This window comes from Aquarana catesbeiana, linkage group LG03, assembly GCF_042186555.1.
Source record: "Aquarana catesbeiana isolate 2022-GZ linkage group LG03, ASM4218655v1, whole genome shotgun sequence".
In the NCBI taxonomy this organism is placed as follows: domain Eukaryota; kingdom Metazoa; phylum Chordata; class Amphibia; order Anura; family Ranidae; genus Aquarana; species Aquarana catesbeiana.
The window spans coordinates 89,597,935-89,622,628 of record NC_133326.1 but is presented as its reverse complement, the minus strand read 5'-3'; the positions used below and the strand labels follow the sequence as shown (position 1 = coordinate 89,622,628).

General features: G+C 43.5%; 1 protein-coding gene and 1 pseudogene across 1 annotated transcript in view; both read right to left on the bottom strand.

Moving 5' to 3' along the window:
- Positions 1-24,694, bottom strand: part of LIPC (lipase C, hepatic type) — a 307,115-nt gene that overhangs the window by 49,608 nt on the left and 232,813 nt on the right. The window lies entirely within an intron of this gene.
- LOC141135808 (5S ribosomal RNA) lies at positions 8,147-8,265 on the bottom strand (annotated as a pseudogene).

Sequence of the window (24,694 nt, the reverse complement as noted above, 5' to 3'; positions counted from 1 at the left end):
TTGATTTTTTAATTTCTTAGTTCAAATGATTTTTTGTTATTTTTTATTATTTATTTTTTTTAAATATATGTATATACGCATAATATGCATATGAAGTAATAGGCAAAAGTTTGTACCTGTGATGGAAAGATCAAACATCGAATCACCCATCCAAGCTATTTTTTCTACATTGGTCAGTGTCACCCCCAAAGAAAACCAAGGGGGGACAGAGAACCTAAAAAGCAAATAAATTGAAATCAATAAACAATCTAGACTAAAAATGGCTCCTAGATAGATAGGCAGGGATGACATTGAATACCTGGATAAGGCAGTGTGTGAAGAAAATGGCGTCCTCCTCCTTTCTGGCTGGCCCTCAAATTGAACCACCATCAGAGTGCTTAAATACCCTCCCCCTCTCCAAATTTGGCGCTAAAAAACGGCGCCAAAAAGTAGGGGAGGGGCGGATGCTGCAGGGGTGTCTACCCATAGGTAGTCACACCGGAAGTGACACTTCAAACTGAATCAGGAAGTAAAATAGATCAGTCAGTTCAACAAAATCCATGGTGTGAGACACACTGGAAGTGACACTAGATGGCGCACCGGAAGTGATGAGCATCACCTCTGGGAACTGTAAGCAGTAAAGTGAATATCCATAGAAGTCAAAAAGGCATAGAAAAAAGTAAAAACAACAAAAAAAAAGTGCAAACGGCTTAGATGCAGAAAGACTACAGCCAATTATATGGACCAAGCCAAAATAATGGCTAAAAGGGGACGCATTGGCACCAACCAGTGGAAACAAAGTTACCACTTAAATCGGCACCCTGGGCGTCCGTATGGTCAACTAATCCTGGTGGGGGCCTCATTAATGCAAAGAGAGAATATATTGTAGATCTTAAGAATACAACTCAAAAAAAAAAAATTCCTATATATTCAAAAATTATTTGTCTCAAATTATATAGATGTAATTTGTGAATCCCAATGACTGAAAATAAGGCAAAGTCAGGTCAGATGAAGGTGTACATAAGAGCCTTACAAAGGGCCCCAACACATAGCAAATATCAGTAGAAACTAAAGGTAACTACTTCTTGGAGCAACTGAGAGCAATGACCATAGAAAAATCCTTAGAGGAAAGGCCTAAAGCTAATGGATTCATTGAGCCCAGGAGACGAGGTGGCGGCCAAAGAGAGGGAGAGGGTATTTAAGAACTCTGGTGGTGGTTCAATTTGAGGGCCAGCCTGAAAGGAGGAGGACGCTATTTTCTTCACACACTGCCTTATCCAGGTATTCAATGTAATCCCTGCCTATCTATCTAGGAGCCATTTTCGGTCTAGATTGCTTATTGATTCCAGTTTATTTGCTTTTTAGGTTCTCTGTCCCCCCCTTGGTTTTCTTTGGGGGTGACACTGACCAATGTAGAAAAAATAGCTTGGATGGGTGATTCGATGTTTGATCTTTCCATCACAGGTACAAACTTTTGCCTATTACTTCATTTGCTTATTTTGCGTATATACATATATTTAAATAATAAAAAATAACAAAAAAATCATTTGAACTAAAATTAAAAAATAAAAATATTAATTTTCCTCCATCCTCGTTCCAGGTCCCCTTCCATCAGTTTAAAACGCAATCTTATTTACTCTCTATGGTCATCAGATGATCCATTGGTTGGGCCCGCCTCTTGATTGTTTTGATTTAAACACTAGAGTTTATGTTCATTCTTTACTCAATTTTTTGAAAGATCTATATACAGGTAAATATATCCCTTTGACTGTAGTATTGCATTAGCAGATCAGATATTGGTATTATTCTTTATTTGTTTTGTTGATCAGTTGTTTGTTTGCTTTATATTTTGTTTGTTTCATTTTGTCATTTCTATATTACTTTTTTAGTGCCTGTTAAACATTATTCTCCTAAAGAAGCCACGGCATGAAATAAATCCTTCGGTTGAAATATCAAAATTGTATTGTTATATTGAATGTAAACTCTTTTTTACTTACATGTTTTTATCAAATTTTCTAAATAAAATGTGTATTTTTACATAATTTGTGTGTCACCTATTGCACCTCCAAATTCCCAGTTCTTTATAATTTTTATAACTTATTATTTAATTGCCTGTGCTAGATGCGAAGCAATTATTTACATTTCTCCTTTGCTCAGAATTATGAACATGCGCATGAGTAGGGCTGTTGTTATAAACCATGGGGCCCCGACCAGCCAACCTGACAGAGCCCTCCCAAACAAAGTTTACTATGCTTCAATTGTGAATGACCACAGTGAGTGAGACCAGTACCGATCAATCATTGTGTTCATTCAGGAAAGGATGGGGCTGGTAAATATGACATATTTACTGGACCCTTACGCTTCTCTCCATCCTGAAGGATCCTATTGTGTGCTTGCAGCTGCCGGTGGAAAGGAAAGGAGGGAAGCCAAAGGCACTGTAGGGGTAGGGGAGCACACAGGGGGCTTGGGGGTGGGGTGGGGTGGTGGGGGGTCAATTACTGGAACTGATCTCCTGTATGGCTCTCTGCAGAAGCTGAAAGCCGGTGGGAGGGAGAGAAGAGGTCAGCTTTCAGCTGCTGCAGAGAGAGACTTGAACAGGGGAAGTTCCAGTAATTGCTGCCTCCCCTACCACACCAATTACCCTCCCTGCCCACATCCTGGTGCCTGAGCACCCCCCTGCTGGCCTGGGCCCTGTACAGGAGGACCAAGGGTCCTACCTTATCCATAGCCCTGTGCATGAGCATGCAACAATCTTCTTGCTTTGATATGTACTTTTTTTTTTTTTTTTTTTTTAAAGATGTCTATGTTCACAGATTTCCAGTTTTCAGAGAACCTCAGCTAAAATTATTTTATCTACAGTTTACAGTACATTAAAGTACACCTGTGTATATATATGTACAGTGGGGCAAAAAAGAATTTAGTCAGCCACCAATTGTGCAAGTTCTCCCACTTAAAAAGATGAGAGAGGCCTGTAATTGTCATCATAGATATACCTCAACTATGAGAGACAAAATGTGGAAACAAATCCAGACAATCACATTGTCTGATTTTTGAAAGAATTTATTTGCAAATTATGGTTGAAAATAAGTATTTGGTCACCTACAAACAAGCAAGATTTTTGGCTCTCACAGACCTGTATCTTCTTCTTTAAGAGGCTCCTCTGCCCTCCACTCATTACCTGTATTAATGGCACCTGTTTGAACTTGTTATCAGTATAAAAGACACCTGTCCACAACCTCAAACAGTCACACTCCAAACTCCACTATGGTGAAGATCAAAGAGCTGTCGAAGGACATCAGAAACAAAATTGTAGACCTGCACCAGGCTGGGAAGACTGAATCTGCAATAGGCAAGCAGCTTGGTGTGAAGAAATCAACTGTGGGAGCAATAATTAGAAAATGGAAGACATACAAGCTAGGACCAACGTAACAAAGGCTACCACCAGTAACACACTACCCCGCCAGGGACTCAGATCCTGCAGTGCCAGACATGTCCCCCTGCTTAAGCCAGTACATGTTCGGGCCCCTCTGAGGTTTGCTAGAGAGCATTTGAATGATCCAGAAGAGGATAGGGAGAATGTCATATGGCCAGATGAAACCAAAGTAGAACTGTTTGCTAGAAACACAACTCGTCGTGTTTGGAGGAGAGAGAATTCTGAGTTGCAACCAAAGAACACCATACCTATTGTGAAGCATGGGGGTGGCAACATCATGCTTTGGGGCTGTTTCTCTGCAAAGGGAACAGGATGACTGATCTGTGTACATGAAAGAATGAATGGGCCCATGTATCATGAGATTTTGAGTGTAAACCTCCTCCCATGAGCAAGGGCATTGAAGATGAAACGTGGCTGGGTCTTTCAGCATGACAATGGTCCCAAACACACCGCCCGGGCAACGAAGGAGTGGCTTCATAAGAAGCATTTCAAGGTCCTGGAGTGGCCTAGCCAGTCACCAGATCTCAACCCCATAGAAAACCTTTGTAGGGTGTTGAAAGTCCGTGTTGCCCAGCGACAGCCCCAAAACATCACTGCTCTAGAGGAGATCTGCATGGAGGATTGGGCCATCATACCAGCAACAGTGTGACAACCTTGTGAAGACTTACAGAAAATGTTTGACCTCTGTCATTGCCAACAAAGGATATATAACAAAGTATTGAGATGAACTTTTGATATTGACAAAATACTTATTTTCCACCATAATTTGCAAATAAATTCTTTCCAAATCAGACAATGTGATTGTCTGGATTTGTTTCCACATTTTGTCTCTCATAGTTGAGGTATACCTATGATGACAATTACAGGCCTCTCTCATCTTTTTAAGTGGGAGAACTTGCACAATTGGTGGCTGACTAAATACTTTTTTGCCCCACTGTATATATATAGTAATAATATAAAAAATAAATAAAAAAGCAAAGTGACTTAGTTAGTATTATTTGACACCCAGAGCTGATCTTTTATTTAACACCTTCCTGTTCTATACGGCAATATTATTTTCAGTAATAATCAGTGAGGCTGGCCAGAAAAGAAACACATACTTTGAATATTGCAGTTTTCTCTTACATTGATGGTCAGTAGTGATGAGCAAACCTGTTCAATTGCCAGGAACTATTGGTGAACTAATTGTAAAGTTCACAATTTGCAAACTTCAATGCAAACCTTATTAAAGTCAATGGGAAGTAAATCTTAAAAATCTATTTTCTCCATTCCTGAAGCTAAAAGCCAAGAGATGGACAAACAAAGTGCACAGGAAGACTAGGACACTGACAGGGGAGACATGTACCAATGCAAAAAAAACTTGAAAAAATACCGTTCAGAGGGGAGATGGCTCTACATTTCATGTAACTTTCAGGGTGACATGGGAAAAAATAGGATTTTTATAACAGCTTACCTGTAAAATCCTATTCTTTGAAGTACATCATGGGACACAGAGCTGTAGTAGTTACTATGTGGGTTATATAGGCCACCTTTAGGTGATGGACACTGGCACACCCTAAACAGGAAGTTCAACTTCCTATATAATCCCTCCTCTTACAGGAAGTACCTCAGTTTTATAGCAAAGCAAAACATGTGTATACCTGAAAGAGGGGAGGGAACTTTGTGTCCCGTGATGTACATCAAAGAAAAGGATTTTACAGGTAAGCTGTTATAAAAATCCTATTTTCTTAATCATACATCACGGGACACAGAACCATAGTAGTTACTATGTGGGATATCCCAGAGCAATGCCAACTGAGGGGATGGAACACAAACAAAAGTAGGGTGCCATCAGACCCGAGAACCCATACTGCTGCCTGCAGTACACTGCGCCCAAAGGCAAAACCCTCATGCCTTCTTACATCCACCTGATCCTGGTGAATGTATGGACTGAAGACCAAGTTTCGGCCTTGCAGATCTGAGCCATGGAGGCTTGGTGACGCACTGCCCAAGAAGCACTAACAGTCCTGACGGAGTGTGCTTTGATTTGAAAAGATGGAACCTTCTCTTTCAAATCATAAGCTTGAATAATTACATGCCGAATCCACTTAGAAATAGTAGATTTTGACGCTGCCTGTCCCTTTCTAGGACCTTCAGGCAACAAAAATAAGACATCCGTATTTTCGAATGTGAGCGGTCGCCTTCAAATAGACTTTGACTGCTCTCACTACATCAAGAGAATGCAGCAACGTTTCTTCTGTAGAACAGGGTTCTGGAAAAAATGAAGGTAGAACAATATCCTGGTTTTAGATTAAAACCTGAAACCACCTTCGGCAGAAACCTAGGATGAGGACGCAATATCACCTTATCCTTGTGAATAATTAAATATGGCTCTTTACAAGAAAGAGCAGCCAATTCTGACACCCTTCTTGCAGAAGATATGGCAACCAGAAAAACCAACTTCCTTGTCAAAATGATCAAGGGAGTATACTGTATCGGCTCAAAAGGCTGTTTTTGTAAACTGACAAAAAACAAATTCAAGTACCAAGGTTTTAAGGGTGACCTAACCAGCGGATTAAGCAGTGTCACCCCCTGTATGAAACCAGGGAATGCGAAGCAAGTGGTTGTTGGAACAATACTGATAAGGCCGAAACCTGGCCCTTGATGCAACTCAAGGCCAGCTTCATTTCTAATCCTATTTGCACAAAGACAAGGATTTTCCCTATAACATACTTTCTGGGATGCCAACTCCTGGACTCACACCAGGACTATATCCCTTCCAGACTCTATAATAAATGACTCTGGAAGCTGGCTTCCTTGTATTAATCAAGGTAGATCTTACTGAGCCTGAAAGCCCCCAACTCTTCAGAATGTGGGTTTCAATAGCCAAACCATTAAATTTAGCGTTTGTGAGGCAGGATGGAACACTGGTCCCTGCGAGAGCAGGTCTGGACGTGGTGGTAGGGTCCATGGGTCCTATGGATCTGTTCCGTATGCGAATGGATCCCTTGTTCTTGACACAAAGTTGTCGACTTTGTTGTTGAACCTGGAAGCGAAACAGATCTACGTCCAGAATCCCCCGTCTTTGGTACATAGCCAGGAAATGTCGAAGTGAAAGGACCATTCCCCCGGGAACAACTGCTAGTGACTCAAGTAGTCTGCCTGCCAGTTCTTTACACCTGGAAAGAAGATTGCCCATATGCACGGCACATGCCTTTCTGCCCAGGTTAGAATATGTTTTACCTCTCCCTGGGCTGCATGACTTCTGGTGCCCTCCTGGTGTCTGAAATAAGCCACTGCTGTGGTATTGTCAAATTGAATCCTGATAGGACGATTCCACAACCTGAATGTCCAGGCCCTTAGGGCTAGGCACGCTGCCCAAATCTCTAGAATGTTGATGAGCAAGGTCTTTCTGGTTCTGGACCATTTCCCTTGGACAGTCCTTCTTGAAGGACTGTTTCCCAACCCAAAAGGCTGGCATATAATGTTACCACCTTCCAGGTAACTGGTAAGAAGGATCTCCTCTTCTGCAGATTCTTGGATATCCTCCACCAACTGAAGGGTCTGGCGCACCCCTGGTGACAAACGCATTGGAAATTCTAGCGCCTGGACCTTCTTGTTCCAGGTAGACAGGATACCGTTTTGCAGCAGTCTTGAATGAAACTGAGCATAGGAAACCGCTTCGAATGAAACCACCATCTTTACCAACAACCTCACGCAAAGGCGAATAGAAGGACCCTTCTTTGCCCTGACCACCTGAACCAGCTCCCTTATGGAACTGATCATTGCTTGGGGTAAAAAAAACACCCTCTTATGGGCTGTATCTATAATTAGACCCAATTACTCTTAGCCTTCTTTAATGGTTTTAAAGAAGATCTCTCTAGGTTGAGGCCCAACCTAGGTATGATTGTGGTGACCATGCTCTGGTCTAAGCGGGCTACCAACCTTTCTAACAAGAGCAGGTCGTCTAGGTATGCTACAATTGTTATACCTCGAGTCCTTAATCTGGCCGAAGGAAGGACAGAAGCTTTTGTAAACACCTGAGATGTAGTAGCCAGACCGCAAGGCAAGGCTATGAACTGAAAATGGAGCTTTTCTACTTTGAAACGCAGACACCTCTGGTGAGTGGGAAAAATAGGCACATGCAGGTATGCATCCCTAATGTCAATTGATGCCAAAAAGTTCTCCTCCTTATAGGATGGAGACAACAGCTCGGATTGATTCCTTGCGAATCACCTTTTGAGACAAAAGTCAGTCTAACGCTTGAAAAAGAGACCTTTTTTTCTGGGTCTCAAGACATTTTGACCTGAGGAGACGTGAAATCTCGGAACTCTAGTTTGTAACCTAGAGTTATTATGAAGACCATCCATCTGTCTCAAAACTCCTCCTGCCAGACCTTTGAGAACTGCAAGTCTTCCCCCCACTCGCGCGAGCAGGGGCGCCCCTTCATAAGAGGCTTTAGCGCTCTGTCTTGTAGGCTTTCTCCCCCAGGACTTCCTTTGTCCCTGGGGTTGACCCTGAGGTGCTCTTGAACTTGACGGTGGAGACCGTCATGACTACCTGGAGGCTTATGCCCTTGGCACTGGAGAAAGGGCCCGTTTAAATGAGTAACATCTACTCCTTTTCTTAACTGGCAAAAAGGTACTTTTCCCCATCCCCAAACAGCCTTTTACCACGGAAAAGAAAACCAGCCAAGAGCTTTTGCATGGCGCTTTGGCTGACCAACTTTTCAACCATCAGATTCTACGCATCTGTAGCCTACAGCACCTGGTATTCCCAGGCGGACTCCCATCCAGGTATTAACCAAGCCTGACCCTGCTTAGCCTCCGAGATCAGATGAAATCGGGCGCTTTCAGGGTGAAGTAGCCGTAGGCCAACAACCCAAGCGTAAGGCGAGAGGTTTAAAGAATAGAACCTCTGATTACTTCAATTGCCAACACAAAGCCCCTGGCAGCTCAGCTAAATCCTGAGCCTATGGTGGTGGAGGCGGGAGCGGTGTGGCATACCGCCGACTGATCCGTGCCCATATGCCTTCTGGTGAGAAATGTATCTCTGTCCAAGTGGGGGATATCTGAGAAAAAATCCCCCCTTTCCTACCTGAGACCTGGGCTGGAGGAAGCGTGCAGCTTGTCTGACACAGAATGAGACTGATCAGCATGGAACAGGTAATTGCTCTTGACAGCCCCAGGTGGCGACTTTAGGCATGACAACATTTACTTAAAGGAGAAATAGAAAATTCCTTAGGAATCTCCACTTACCTTATCCGGCTGCAGGGTTCTGTGGTAAACCAAACAGGCCCAATCTTCACCTACTCACGGTGGGCACTGTTAACAAACCTTCGGGAACTGGGGCCCCTTTTTATCGGGATCCACACCCTGGACCTGTAAAGCAACCCGCCAGGTAACTTTACAGCTAAAAATACCAAGGCACTGGATCCCGGGGTCCAGCTCTCTAAAAAGAGAAGCGTTACAGGCAAACCTTGTTTCTTCCGACACGAGGCCTGGGTACCATTCAATTATGCCTAAAAAGAAACCTTGAATGGATCCTGGTGCATGGCCTGTCCCAGCAAGGATTACTCCAGCGGAGCTCAGCACAGCACAGCACATCTTTACTCGAATCCTTTTCTTTGAAGTACATCACAGGACACAGAGGTCCCTCCCCTCTTTCTGGTATAGACATGTATTGCTTTGCTACAAAACTGAAGTACTGCCTGTAAGGGGAGGGGTTAAATAGGGAGTTGAACTTCCTGTTTAGTGTGTGCCAGTGTCCATCACCTAAAGGTGGCCTATATAACCCACATAGTAACTACTATGGCTCTGTGTCCCGCGATGTTTGATTCACCTCTTCATATCCGCGCTATTGCCAAATGACGGCAACAGCACAGACCTACATTGCCGGGACGACGTCTATTGACGTTGTCCCGTGCACGAGCGGCCTGCGTGCCCCCTGCAGGGCATGTGCGGCGCACTCGGTGATCAGTGAGTCTATGAGACTCGCCTGATCACAGATCGGAGTAAGGGGTCTGTCCCGACCCCTTACCACATGATCAACTGTCAGCCAATGACAGCTGATCATGTGATGTAAACAGAGCCGGTAATCGGCTATTTTTTCTTCTCGCGCTGACAGCGTGAGGAGGAAAAAAAAAAGCCGATCACCAGCGGCCGTGAGAGGGACATCAGTCCCGATCACGGCGATCATCTGTGCCCCCTGCCAGTGACACCTAGCAATAGGCAGCAGTGCCGCCTACCAGTGCCCACCAGCTTCACCCATCAGTGCCCACAGTGCCACCCATCAGTGCCCACAGTGGCACCCATCAGCGTCCACAATCATGCCAAAACAACAATGCTGCACATCAGTGCCACCTATCAGTGCCCATCAATGTCATCTACCAGTGCCCATTAGTGCCCATCAGTGCCCCCCATCAGTGCCGCCCATCAGTGGTACCTATCAGTGCCCATCAGTGCCACCCATCTGTGCCACCCATCAGCGCCCATCAGTGCCGCCTTATCTGTGCCCATCAGTACCGCTTTATCTGTCCCCATCAGTGCCGCCTTAACTGTGCCTATCCGTGCCCATTAGTGCAGCCTATCAGTGCCCACCAGTGCCGCCTCATCAGCGCATATCAATGAAGGAGAAAAATTACCTGTTTGCAAAATTTTATAACAAACTATGAAACATGATTTTTTTTTTTTCTAAATTTTCCATCTTTTTTTGTTTGTTTAGCAAAAAATAAAAATCCCAGCTGTGATTAAATACCACCAAAAGAAAGCTCTATTTGTGGGAAAAAAAGATAAAAATTTCATTTGGGTACAGTGTTGTATGACCGCGCAATTGTCATTCAAAGTGCGTCAGCACTGAAAGCTGAAAATTGGTCTGGGCAGGAGGGGGGTTTAAATGCCCAGTAAGCAAGTGGTTAAGAAACATAAATTCTCCAAATGACATGCTGTAGAGTCTTTAAGCTAATGGTAGGGGGGGGGGGGGTTACAGAACAATGCAATTCTCAGTGGCAGCATCAACAACATTGTATTCTGGCATCATATAATTTGTATGTGTAATATTTTTTTTAAATTGTACATTACTACTAGGAATATTACTCAGCGCCCCTATCTGCTGAATTTCATAAAATATCTCTTTTAGGTAGTTTTTGCTGCAAGACATGTTTTTTTTTTTTTTTATTTAGCAGTAATAGGCCAGAATAGAGTGGTAGTAAACAGAACAGATCTAAAATCTATCAAAAGGTTTACACTTCAAAGTAAAATAAAGATACATCCCTCAATTTCATAATAAGTACCAAACCGTGGCAAAGTATCTTTAACTTTTAACTCTTTTGCTGCTGCTGTCGTATATCATAAGTCAGCAGTAGCAGGGGGTTTACACAAGCTCCTGGTTGCTGTAGCTTGTAAGTGTCACAAGCTGACTGGTTGCTTTCAGATGTCTGTGCAGCCTTAGGATCTCTTCAATGGAAGCAAGGAAGCAACATGTATTATGTCACTTTCCATTTTGGCTGTGACAATCTGTTCTCCATTAGCTTCAATAGAAACATTGAACCACCTGAGGTTGTTGCCAACATCCCTAATAAGTAGACAAATGGGTACCCCCTGGTACAATGGGACTTTAAAGGCAACTCATATATTCAACCAGAAATATATAAAATGCAAAATTGTATTAATAAAATTTTACATTTTTTATATATATTTTTGTATATTTCTGGTTGAATATATGAGTTGCCTTTAAACTCTCCTTGTACCGGGGGGGGAGGGGGGGGGGAGACGACTTATTTGTCTACATTAGCTTCAGTAGAGTGCAAGGGAAACATCACAGTCTCATCGATGTCTCATTAACTGCTTGCCGACTAGCCGCCGTCATTATACTGCGGCAGGTTGGCACGGCTGCACAGATTGCCATAGCTGCAGGTCGGCCGCTTCAGGAACAATAGCAGGCACGTGTGCCGCCAGAACTGATGAGCGTAGCCGGTGGCCGTGATGTCCACCGGCCACCCGCAATCGCTCCACAGCGAGCCAGAACGGGGATCTGTCAATGTAAACAAACAGATCCCCATTCAGACAGAGGAGTAGAGAGAGATCGTCTGTTCCTAGTGATCAGGAACAGCGATCTCTCTCTGCTCCCTGTCAGTACACTCCCCCATCAGTTAGAAACACCTCCCTATGGAACACTTAACCCCTTGCTCTCCCCCTAGTGTTAACCCCTTCCCTGCCAGTGACATCTATACAGTGATCAGTGGCTATTTTTAGCTCTGATCACTGTATAAATGTCACTGGTCCAAAAAAAGTGTCAAAAGTGTCCGAACGCTGTGAAAGTATTCACAGCGCTTCACTTTTTCCACATTTCATTATATTACTGCCTTATTCCAAAATTGGTTAACTTAATTATTTTCCTCAAAATTCTACAAACAATATTTCATAATGACAATGTGAAAGAAGTTTGTTTGAAATCTTTGCAAATTCATTAAAAATAAAAAAAATAAAAAAATCACATGTACATAAGTATTCACAGCATTTGCCATGACACTCAAAATTGAGCCCAGGAGCATCCTGTTTGCACTGAGCATCCTTAGGATGTTTCTACAACTTGATTGGAGTCCACCTGTGGTAAATTCAGTTGATGGGACATGATTTGGAAAGGCACACACCTGTCTAGATAAGATCCCACAGTTAACAGTGTCAGAGCACAAACCAAGCCATGAAGTCCAAGGAATTGTCTGTAGACATCCAAGACAGGATTGTATTGAGGCACAGATCTGGAGAAGGGTACAGACAAAGTTCTGCAGCATTGTAGGTCCTAATGAGCACAGTGGCCTCCATCATCCTTAAATGGAAGAAGTTTGTTAGCAACAGAACTTTTTCTAGTGCGGCCAAACTGAGTGATCGGGGGAGAAGAGCCTTAGGGAGGTGACCAAGAACCCGATGGTCACTCTGACAGAGTTCCAGCGTTTCTCTGTGGAGAGAGGAATACCTTCCGGAAGAACAACCATCTCTGCAGCACTCCACCAATTAAGTCTATATGGTAAAGTGGCCAAACGGAAGCAATCCTCAGTTAAAGGCACATGACTCCCTGCCTGGAGTTTGCTAAAAGGCACCTGAAGGACTCTCAGTCCAAGAGAAACAAAATTCTCTGGTCTGATGAAACAAAGATTGAACTCTTTGGCCTGAATGGCATGCGTCATGTCTGGAGGAAACCAGGTATCATTTATGACCTGTCCAATACCATCCCTACAGTGAAGCATGGTGGTGGCAGCATCATACTTTTGGGATGTTTTTCGGTGCCAGGAACTGGGAGACTAATTAGGATCGGGGGAAATATGAAAGCAGCAATGTACAGAGACATCCTTGATAAAAACCTGCTCCAGAGCGCTCTGGACCTCAGACTGGGGCGAAGGTTCATCTGCCAACAGGACAACGACCCTAATCACACAGCCAAGATAACAAAGGAGTGGCTACGGGACAACTCTGTGAATGTCCTTGAGTGGCCCAGCCAGAGCCCAGACTTGAACCCAATTAAACATCTCTGGAGAGATCTGAAAATGGCTGTGCACCGACGCTCCCCATCCAATCTGATGGAGCTTGAGAGGTCCTGCAAAGAAGAATGGGAGAAACTCCCCAAAAATAGGTGTGCCAAGCTCTTGTAGCATCATACTCAAAAAGACTGGAGACTGTAATTAAAATGTACTTCAATAAAGTATTAAGCAAACGCTGTGAATACTTATGTACATAGGATTTCTTTCGTTTTGCAAATATTTCAAACAAGCTTCTTTCACATTGTCATTATGGGGTATTGTTTGTAGACTTTTGAGAAAAATAATGAATTTAATACATTTTGGAATAAGGCTGTAACATAATAAAATGTGAAAAAAGTGTAGCGCTGTGAATACTTTCCGGATGCACTGTATATACTATTATATATATATATATGGTATGTGATTGTTTAAAGCGTATGTTAACCCCCCCAAAAAAAGGATCCTGCTCCTTTAAAGCATGTTATATGACACGGTGCTTGTCCTGTGTCATTTGGACCCCTGTAACACCTAAAAAACCTGGCTTATCCTGCCATTTCTCCCTTCCCCTCTATAAACTGACCACGGTAATCATGGCTGCTGTGCCCTGACACCGTTCTTAGTTTGTGTGCCTCTGTCATCCGCAGCCTGCTGTCTCTCCTTTCTGCTCCTGTGTCCTCCTCCCCACTCCTATACCTGCCTTTTGGCTCCTGTGTCAGGGTCCCCCTTCACCTCCCCTGCTGCTGATTTAATAACACGTCCTACTTTATATAATCCTCTCTGTCTTATAATATGTTCCCCTGTGTGTCTGTTGTATAAAAAAAAGCTGCATATACCTTATCTGTGAGCACTGATCAGCAGTCACGTAACGCATCTCTCTGGCTCTCTCCTCCCCTCCAGAGTGACATCAGTGGGGGGAATCTCAGCCCCTCCCGCTGCATCTGTCATCCGGAAAGAGGAGAGATGCGGCACGTCATGTGTCTGCTGATCAGCGGTCACAGGTATATACGGCTTTTTTTTTTTGAAAACTGACCATTTTTATTGAATTTCCATATTTTCCAACAGAAAAAGACAAACAGAAAAAAGAAAAGGTGATAGGTGGCATACATCAGGTGAACTATCCACACACATTGTCACCCATAGAAAAACAAGGTTGAGGCATGTAAAACCGATAGACAAAAAACAATGCATATCAGCAACCAATCAGTGGAGTATGATTCAGTGTTTCTGTATTACCACTAACTTTGAACGTGTCAGTAACCAAAGGGGAGAGAAAAAAGGGTAGAAAGCTTAGATGGAGCCAAGGGGTCTAGAGAGAATGGGGGTAAGGAAAGAAGGAAAGGTTAGAGGGAGATAAAGGGTAGGAGAGAAGAGGACAACCACCCGGCCCTAGGCCTCCACACCGCCCGGGGACATCGGCCATATGTCAGCTGATATTGGGGGCTTCCAGCATATCCCACAACTCCCATACTTGGTTGTGTGTATCAAGGGTATTGTTTTGGGGAAGCTGTCAGATATTCCATCCACTTGACGTCTCTGATCCTGGAGTGCAATTCAAACAAAGAGGGAGGTTCCTTCCTTTTCCATTTCAGGGCTATCAAGCATCTCCCAGCCGTTAGCACTTGGGCCAAGAGTTTTTTCAGAGGATTTGGAAAAGGAAGGAGGTAGGAGGCCTAAGAGGAACATTTTAGGGTTAAATGGCACCCAGGAACCAAAGATGGAGTGGAGAAGAGAGTGTACTGTCTGCCAGTAGGGGAAGATCAGTGGGCAGGTCCAGTAGGTATGATACAGCGTCCATACCTCTTTACAACAGCGCCAACAACAGCGATCGGCAGAGGGGTATATAGAATGGAGCAGGTCAGGGGTTTGGTACCAGTGAAGTAAGATCTTGTGTTGATTTTCTTTGTATAAGGTACAGACAGAGCTCTTAGAGGCCTGCAACCAGATAAGTTGCTATGTCTTCAAGGGTATATCCTCGCCCAAGGCCTGCTCCCACTTATGCATATAGGCATGCTGAGGTCCAGTTGGTGACAGATCTGTGATCAGGAGTTCATAGGTGCATGATATCATACCTTTAGGGGATGAACCCTCTAAGCAGATTTTCTCAAACTCGGTTAAGGGGGAGAATTGCAGGTTCGGTACCAGAGGCTGTGCAAAGTGGTGGATTTGTAGATAACTAAAGAAGGCCTGTCTGGGTAAATAAAAGGTATCTTTCAGATCCTGGAAGGACCTCAAAGTTCTGGTTCTGGTATCCACCAATTGACCGTACTGAAACAAGGCCCTATCTATCCAGAAATGGGACACCTGCGAGGTCAAGCTGCCTGGGACGTTGGGAGTAAACAGAAAGGAGGTGACCAGGGAGGCAGTGGAGGTGAGTGGGCACATCGATTTAGCGTGTTGCCATAGCTTTTGTAAGAGCGCCATTGGCCCTAGTAGTTGGGACCCACCGAGAGGCACATCCGTACTCCAAAGCATGGAGTTTGGGTGGGTAGGAGCCAGCCACAGCTTTTCAATTTGTGTCCACCTGTTGTATGCATGAAGGGTACACGAAGAGGCAATTGGGCGCAACTGGGCAGCCAAGTAATACTTTGCTACGTTGGGAAATGCGAGGCCGCCTTGGCCACGGGGGGCGTATAAAATTGATTTAGCTATCTGGTGCCTCTTGTAGCTCCAAAAAAATTTTATTAAGTCACCTTGGAGGGTCCTGAAATGTGCAGCTGGAATAGGTAAAGGGAGTGTCTCGAAGAGGTAGAGGAGTTTGGGTAGGATCACCACCTTAATGGTCGCCAAGCGACCAAAGAGAGATAGCTTTAGGGTTTTCCATTTGGCCAGGGAGGCTCTGATGGATGTGTACAGTTGAGGAAAGTTGGCCTTGTATAGAGTTTCGTAGGAGGGTGTAAGGTGGACACCGAGGTACTTTAAGGTTGATGTCTTCCACGAGTAGATAAATGATTGGGAGAGGGCAGACAGTGTCTGAGGGGTCATATTGAGGGGGAGGGCTTCCGTCTTAGAGTTGTTAATTTTGTAGCCTGATAGTGTGCTGTAGCAATTTAATTCTACATGTAGGTTTGGGAGGGAAATATGGGGCTGGGTAAGTGTGAGCAGAACATCTTAAAGTCCCTAATACGGACTGGGATGAATATTTGGGTTTTGTCTAATGTGGGCTGCCAGGGGCTCAATACATAGGGCATAGAGGAGAGGGGAGAGCGGGCAGCCCTGTCGGGTACCGTTGGTGATAGGTAAGGTGGGAGAGGTGGCAAACTGAGTCTTGACTAGGATCGAGGGGGATGAGTATAAGTGGGTAACGGCTTAAAGGAAGGGGCCCTTCATACCGGCTCGACAAAAGGTAGCAAAGAGGAAAGGCCAGCCCAGCCTATCAAAGGCCTTTTCCGCGTCTAGGCTTAGAAGCAACGCCTCATACCTTTTCCTGTTTGCTACCTCCACGAGGTCAATAACGCTCCTGGTGTTGTCCCCTGCCTGTCTGAGGAGGATAAACCCCACTTGATCCTTATGGATCAGCGACGGCATAAAGTTGTTTAACCTGTTTGCTAGTAGTTTAGTAAAAATTTTTAAGTCTGTTTTCAGGAGCGCAATTGGCCTGTAATTAGAGCACAGTGTATGGTCCTTTCCTGATTTGGGGATCATTGTAAGGAAAGAGGTCTGCATGCCTCTCAGAATGGGTGTGTTGGCCATGAAGGAGTTAAAGAGAGGGGGAGGAGAAGCGGCAAGAAGGTTTTATAATAAAGGTATGGTAGACCATCGGGCTCGGGGGCTTTGTTATTCGGGAGAGATTTAATCGTGTCAGCTACTTCCTCTTCAGAAATAGAGGAGTTAAGGCTGGTTAGGGCGGAGGGAGAGAGAGTAGGAAGGTCGCAATCCGCTAGATAAGAGTGGATGGCCTGAGATAGATTAGGAGAGGTAGGGTTATGTGGTACACTCGGGTCATTATATAGAGTGGAATAATAGTCATGAAAGAGTTGTGAAATTTTAGAGGGGTGGGAATGAAGGGTGTCATTCGCGTCTTTAATAGAGGTGGGTGAGGTGGCTGCCGCCTGCTCGTGGAGTTGTCTCGCTAGAAGGGTGTGCGGCTTGTTAGCTTTGTCATAATAGATTTGGTGCAGCCGGAGAAGGGCTTTCTCCGTTTTCCCCAGGTCTATGTCCCGTAGACTAGCCCTAGTGCTCACCAATGTCCTAAGAGTACGCAAGGTGGGGGACGACAGCAGGCGTGTCTCCAGTTGTCGGAGCTGATCTAACAGCAGCCATCTGGCCTTGTTGGCATTACGTTTTAGGTCAGTGGAAAGTGATATGCACTGGCCACGGAAAACCGCTTTATGGCCTTCCCATAAGGAAAAAGTGTACAAGAAAACACTGCGCTAATTGGTGAAAGGGGAACAGCTACATACGGTGTGACAAAAGCATTGCAAAGATAAGAAAATGTAGCGCATAGTGAACAAACCAAAATTACAAAATGATGGTGCTGAAATGTATTCCAGTCCAAACAAGAAAAAATATTATTAAGTCCTTCAACACAGTGTAATAAACTGAACATATGATAAACCCAAAGTCAATGAATCAAAGAGCAGATGGGTAGGGGGTATGATGTCCCACTGTGTGTAAACATGGATGCATTCCCCGAGGATGGTGTTCCAAATGTTGGCAAGAAGCTGTGTTGATCCGTAGAGGGAAACCACATCAACCAGAGAATGGCAACAAGGAAAAAGATGATAAGTATAAACTCTTACCAGATCAAATGGACTCCCCTGGGGGAAGAGGTTGCATTACCAAGAGAGGAATGAGCCGCTCCCGGGCCTGCCTGCTGATGTAGTTAGAAATAGACCTGCACTTAGCCAACGTTCATAGCTGTAACTGTATCTATAACCCAAGAACACTTTAGCAAGCCAACCGCTCTGGAATAAATGGAGGGGTGGGGTCAGAGGATCCCAAAATTTAGCATAGGCGAGTCCCCTGATCCGGCACCCCCTAAAGGGGCATCGGGGAGGGGGAGTTCGCAACAAACAAAGGGGGAGGGAGGTATTATCTGTAGTAGATTCACCCCCAAGGGGTAGGAACAAACAAATGAAGGTGCAACCAGGCCTCAACTAGGGGCCCCAGTTTAGAGGAAATGAGTCATCAGGTCGTCGAAGGTAAAGTGACCACTGAGGAAGCAGAAAGTTAATGCAAATGGGGAGGTGGAGAAGTGCCAGAGGAACGGGACCATGGGCGCTTCCTCCCGGTGACCTGGATCCAGGGGGCCTGGGCGTGGTGGGGGAGCTGGCAGGGGGTCCCAACCGGGAGTAGGCGGTACAGAAATGTCCAAGTCTCTGAAGGGAGCGTCGTTGCTGGAGAGTAATCCACGACAGGTCTGGGAAGAGCTGTATGGGGGCGCCGTCAAAGTCGGATTTCCTCTTTGAGGGTATAGTTGTGGACTCTGCATATCACGTCTCGGGGTCTAGACCCTGGCCTGCGAGGACGGAGGGCACGATGAGCCCTGTCCAGTTTAACTTTTTGATGTTCTGGGCGGCCCAGGACACTGTTGAAGATAGCTTGTAGGATAACAGGTAGGTCTTCGTCCTGAGTCGCCTCAGGTAGGCCTCGGACCCTGACATTGTTGCGCCTATTGTCCAGGTCCTCAAGGTGGCGGTGGAAGTCCCGGAGAGTGAATGCTTGTGAGGCAAGTTGGGAGTGGATTTGGGAGATTTCATGCTTGATGTCACCGCCATCTTCCTCTAGTGATGTAACTCTGGTAGAGAGATGATGTAGGTCAGTCCGTAGCATGTTGATCTCAGATCTGCAGGTCTCGTGCACCTCCTGGATGAGCACTTACGAATTCCTGCTTTGTAGGCATGCAGCAGACATAATCTCGCCAGGAGGTATACGCCTTAGGGTCAGTGTCAGAGTCTGTGGTAACATGGGCAGGGGTGCCCTATGCAGGGGCTGAACTGGCTGTAGACAAGGGATAGTCTCCCAGGGGTGGTTGGTAGGGAGTAGATGGCTTGAGTCTTGCCTTTGTGGGGGTGCTTTGTGCAGACCCTGGGTGGGGATGAGTCCCTGTGTCCCAAGGCTTGTGGAAGCTGGGGGGATACTGTGGTATGAGGTGATTCCCTCTGGCGTGGGCGACGTGAGGATGCTCTGTCCCTGTGGAACTGGGCTCGCTGCGGTAGGGAACATGGATCCCATTCAGGGGTGGAGGAGACCCAGGATGTGGATGGCTGGACAGTCTGAGCTGGCGTGGGTGGTGGGGGCTCCACAAGGCAGGGGGGAACGGCTGGGAGAGGCTGTCCAGGAGATGGTCGCTGAGGGGAGCAGGGACCCTGACATGAGAGCGGGAGGGGGGACCCAAGGTATATGCAGCTGTGAGATCTCCTTCTGAGCCACACCTGTGGTTCCCGGCTCCCGGAGAAGTGATTGCAGGAGAGGCAGCTGCGGTGGACGAGGTCGGCGCCATCTTGGCCGCGTGTTGTCCCGCCGGAGCTTTCTGCTAAAGTACTCCGTGATGAGGTGCGGAGGAGGACCTTGTGTTGTGTCATTGGAGCTTGGGGTCTTTGTTTTTTTTGGTTTGCCCATAGTAGTGCAGGTAGCGATGTTTTTTAAGGGCGATGCAGGCAGGCCAGGCAAGGAGCTTCAGCACTGCACGTCCGTTTCCGTTGCCATCCAAGCCACGCCCTCTTTTTTTTCTTATACAACAGACACACAGGGGGACATATTATACGGCAGAACAGATTATAGAAAGTACATGATGTGGGTTAACAAACCCTTTAATATATGACGCAAAGACCGATTCGCAAAAAGATCATTAATACATGGATAATGGCCCACCCATCCCAGCTTTGCATAATGATTTTTTCTAAACTATACCTGAACAGCTGACCATACATAGATCAATTTCCAGCCAATTCAGCAGGCTTAATTTTTCAAATGACTATTTGAAGATGTGGAAAATTCCTGGTCAAACAGCGCCTGCATCCAATCAGTTAAAAGCAATATTTAACCATTCTGACAGCCACAAGTGATGGCTGTCAGAATACAATAGCTGGCACTGCCAAGTCATCCAAAACCATGCTGCTTAGCGTGGATGGGGAAATCTCTTTTCTTTTTTTTCCTTCCACCTCAGCAAAATTTTCTGAGAGACATTATTTCAACTTTGCAGTTCAATTTTGTTCCATCTCATTTTCACATCATAGTGGCTTGTTCAAGATTATCTTTATTAGTTATTTAAATATTTTATTTATTCTACTTAAAAAGAAAGAGAGAGAAAAAAAAAAAAAAGAACATAAGCATATAGAGCTACTCTTACTACCTTACGTATTCCTTATCTCTCTTTCTCTCTTCCCTTTTTCCCTCCCCTCCCCTCCCGTTCTATCTGGTTTGTTTCTTCCTAGGTCCCTTAAATTTATAACTCGCGGCCCTTCTCCTTCTTTCATCTTTTCCAGATATATATCCAAGGCTTTAAAGTTTTTCCAACCCTCCCAGGTACTAATATATTCCTTATAGTGTCCTCTATCCCTACTACTCAAAAGGTCCATTTTACAATAGTAATCTATTTGTTCATACCACTCTCTTATATCTGGTTTTTCACTTTTTAACCATTTTTTTGGGATCAGACCCTTTGCGGCATTCAGGAGTTTTGGGACCATTGTTCTCGTGTATTGTTTCTTTGGGATTTTGTAATCATGAAATAGGCAAGTCCATATATTTTGTTCTATTTTCTCCCCAGTTATCTCCTTTATATTATTCACTATTTCTTGCCAGTACTCCTTTATTCTTGGATACTCCCACCATATATGCGTCATCGTTGCCCTTTGGTTGCAGTTTCTCCAACACAAAGGTGTTCTCTCTTGTTGGTATCTATGGGTTCTCACTGGGGTCAGGTACCACCTTGCTAAAAATGTATAATTAATTTCAATGGTGTTCATATCCCAGGCATTATTATATCCCATTCCTATCATCTTTTCCACTTGTCGATCGTTTAGTTTTAATTCCAATTCTTTTTCCCATTGTTCGATGTAGGCGGGTCTTCCTTGTCCTTCCTGGTTCTGTCAATATTGCGTAGATTGTTGATATTCCATTTTTCAGTGGCGTTTGGGTAAAGCAAAGTTTTTCCAATGGGCTTAATTTCTCTTCTTCTCTAATTGGATGTGGTAGTGTATTTACTAAGTGTCTTAATTGATAACATTTCCATTCATTTATCTTCCACCCATTGAGTTCTTCTAGTTCTAATCGTGGTTTCATCCTACCTTTTGTGATAATATCTTTCAGTTGTGGGTTACTTGTCTCGTATCCGGCGAATATCTCCTTCCCCGGTATAAAAAAATGTGTTCCCGTGAGGGTCATTAACGGTGAGTTATATGTCCATTCATTTTTCGAGTGTACTGTGTTCCAAATTTTAGTTATTTAGTGATTTTCAATTATTCTAAACTTTCGTGGTATCCATATGTTTTTGTGCAATGTAGTCTTACTTATTGTGTTTTCCATCTCCACCCACTTTTTTTCACTATTTCCATTTGTCCACTCAATCATTCGTGACAGAACTATTGCTTTATAATATCGATGTCTGGTGTTGCTAATCCTCCGTGTTCCCTGTTCCCTTTTTTGATTTGTGCAAATTTGATTCTCTGCTTTTTATTTTGCCAAATGTATTTTATCAATATTGTTTTTATAATCTTGAAAAAACTCTGTGGAATCCCAATTGGCAACATCTGAAATGTGTACATTATTTTTGGTAGTATCATCATTTTGAACATATTTATTCTTCCAATCCATGATATTGGTTGTGTACTTTTTTTTTTATTTTTTCCTTGATCTCATTAATTAATGGAATATAATTTGCAGGATATATTTTTTTGACCGTTTATGTTAGTTTAATTCCAAGGTATTTTAGTTCTTCTTTTACCCATGTAAATGGGAATTCTTTTTGGAGGGTCTGGGCTTCCCTTTTTCCTAATCCAATATTTAATATTTCTGTTTTTATCAGATTTCTTTTAAAATTTGAGAGTTCCCCATATTCTTTCACCTCTTTGATTATATTTGGCAGAGTCACTCTTGGGTTGGTTACAAACATCAGAATATCATCCGTGTATGCCGCGATTTTGTGCTCTTTTTCTCCAACTCTCACCCCTCCTACATCTTGATTATTTCAGAGTGCCGCCAAGAATGGTTCAATTGCCAATACATATAACAGTGGGGAGAGCGGACATCCTTGCCATGTTCCATTGAACATCTCAAACACAGGTGAGAGTCTCCCATTGACCTTTACCATCGCTGTTGGGCCATTATATACGTTTTTTTTATCCACTTCATAATTTTTGGTCCCAATCCCAAATGTCACAAGGTGTCCATCATAAACCCCAGTCTACCCTGTCAAATGCTTTCTCTGCATCTATTGACAGGAGTAGAGCTGGGGAAATCTTAACGTGAATGGCCAGCTGTGATATAATGGTTTTCATACGGTGCACTAATGATGGCCAGCTAGCCTAAAGCAGCTGTATGCAGTTTAGAATACATGGCTCTATGATATTAAAGATAAATCTATGTTATAAATCAGCAGTTCTGGATGGCCACAAAAGTGCATTAAGGATTTATTTACATGGATCTGCCCTCTAAACTAAAAATGAGGAATAGATATTTTATATTTCGGATCTGAGACTTAAAAATACCTTCTGAATTAGAAAGGCTCTAAAGTTTTCTCCTTACTGAAGAAAAGCTTATAGCCTACTATTCAAACACATACCAATATATTGTGAAGCAGAACAGGAATAATGTATGTCAATGTGAATCCAATTAGATTAAATTAAAAAGGGAGAATTGCAAGGAACTCCTTGAAATACAATGAAGCAAGAAGGGCCCAGCTCTTATTTTTCTTGTATTGTATGCTTAACTGATCTCAGCTCTTAAAAGGAGTATTTATAAGACAAAACAATCATTGTAAATAAGGAACAAAATGACATTTGAGCAAAGCTATTTGTCTCTGTCAAGTGTCCACTGATTCAATATCTCATTGCTATGTAAAGTCAACATCCACACTTGATAAATCCTATCTGACTTCATTGGCTGCTGGAATGACAAAGTCTGAAATATATTTACTAGAGCATATGGTGAAATTCCCTTTGAATATTAACATTTTCAGCCAATAATTTGTTTTTGCAGACACACGAGACAGCTGGCGCTGTACCACCCTTTGTCCTGAATATGTGAAATATTATCTATGGCATTTACAAGAAGATAAAAAATATGATGCATAAAGGCAGAAGTTTTTGATGTCCAGCAAGACGTAGCTTCAGACAACAAATAAAAAGTGCACGTTTCCCGATCATAATTTGTTAAAGGTTATTTATGAAGCAGTTTGCAATATTATTCCAGAGCTGTTCCCAATAAGCATACACATACTAATTGCATTAAGCCTATTTTGGAAGACTTGCTTTATTTATCTAAACAGGAACATGAGAAGAAAATGAATGGAGATCAGATACAGAAAACTGCCCAATGTACCTCTCTGTATTAAGATTTTGTTGTTTGCATTTTCACTGTGCTAACAATTCCAATGTAAATTTTAAGGGCCTATATACACTTGTTTGTTTTGATGCAGCAAATGCATGCATGTTTGCTACAAAAAAAGGAATTCCAAGTAGAAATTCTATTTTCTTTGGGGCTGGTTCACATATACACTATTGGGGTTATTTACGAAAGGCAAATCCACTTTGCACTACAAGTGCACTTGAAAGTGCAGTCGCTCTAAATCTAAGGGGTGGATCTGAAATGAGGGGAAGCTCTGTCGATTTTATCATCCAATTATGTGCAAGCTAAAATGCTGTTTTTTATTTTCCTTGCATGCCCCCCTCAGATCTACAGCGACTTTACTTCCAAGTGCACTTTTAGTGCACTTGCAGTACAAAGTGGATTTTCCTTTAGTAAATAACCCCCTATATTACTAAAAGTTGACACCTGCCTTTACATGCACATGAACTTTAATGGCATCCCATTCTTAGTCTGTAGGGTTCAATATTTTCCCACCATTTGCAGCTATAACAGTTTCAACTCTTCTATAGTATAATGTATGTGCTGCAGTTTTGTGTGAAAGGCAAAGGGAAACTATAAGGTCCATTTATACCTACAGTGTGAATCCAGCCTTTTCACTTCTCTTATATTAGGAATGACCCGATTCATATACCACAATAAGGTAGCAGATTGAAACTGTCTGAATCCACCCATAACTGAATTATTGGTTTTATGTGAATTCACATTTTTTAAATAGCACTCTTTGTGCCCACTGTTGTGTTTTTTATGCAGTTTGATTTGCTTATAAATTTGCCATCCTATATAATCAGCAATTAAAGTTTTACTTGATGCTCCGAATGATCTGCTCACTATCTCAAATGCTTTTATACTGACTAGGTTCTAAGACGGTTTGGGGTCTCTTGTAACAAATAATTACTTTCACTTTCAAATTGATGTCCTTTTTTTTCCACACAAATAGAGCTTTCTTTTGGTGGTATTTGATCACCTCTGCTGTTTTTATTTTTTGCACTATAAACAAAAGAAGAGCGACAATTTTGAAAAAAACACAATGGGGGTTATTTACGAAAGGCAAATCCACTTTGCACTACACTTGGAAGTGCAGTTGCTGTAAATCCGAGGGGGACATGCAAGGAAAATAAAAAACAGCATTTTAGCTTGCACATGATTGGATGATAAAATCAGCAGAGATTCCCCTCATTTCAGATCTACCCCTCAGACTTACAGCGACTGCACTTCCAAGTGCACTTGTAGTGCAAAGTGGATTTGCCTTTCGTAAATAA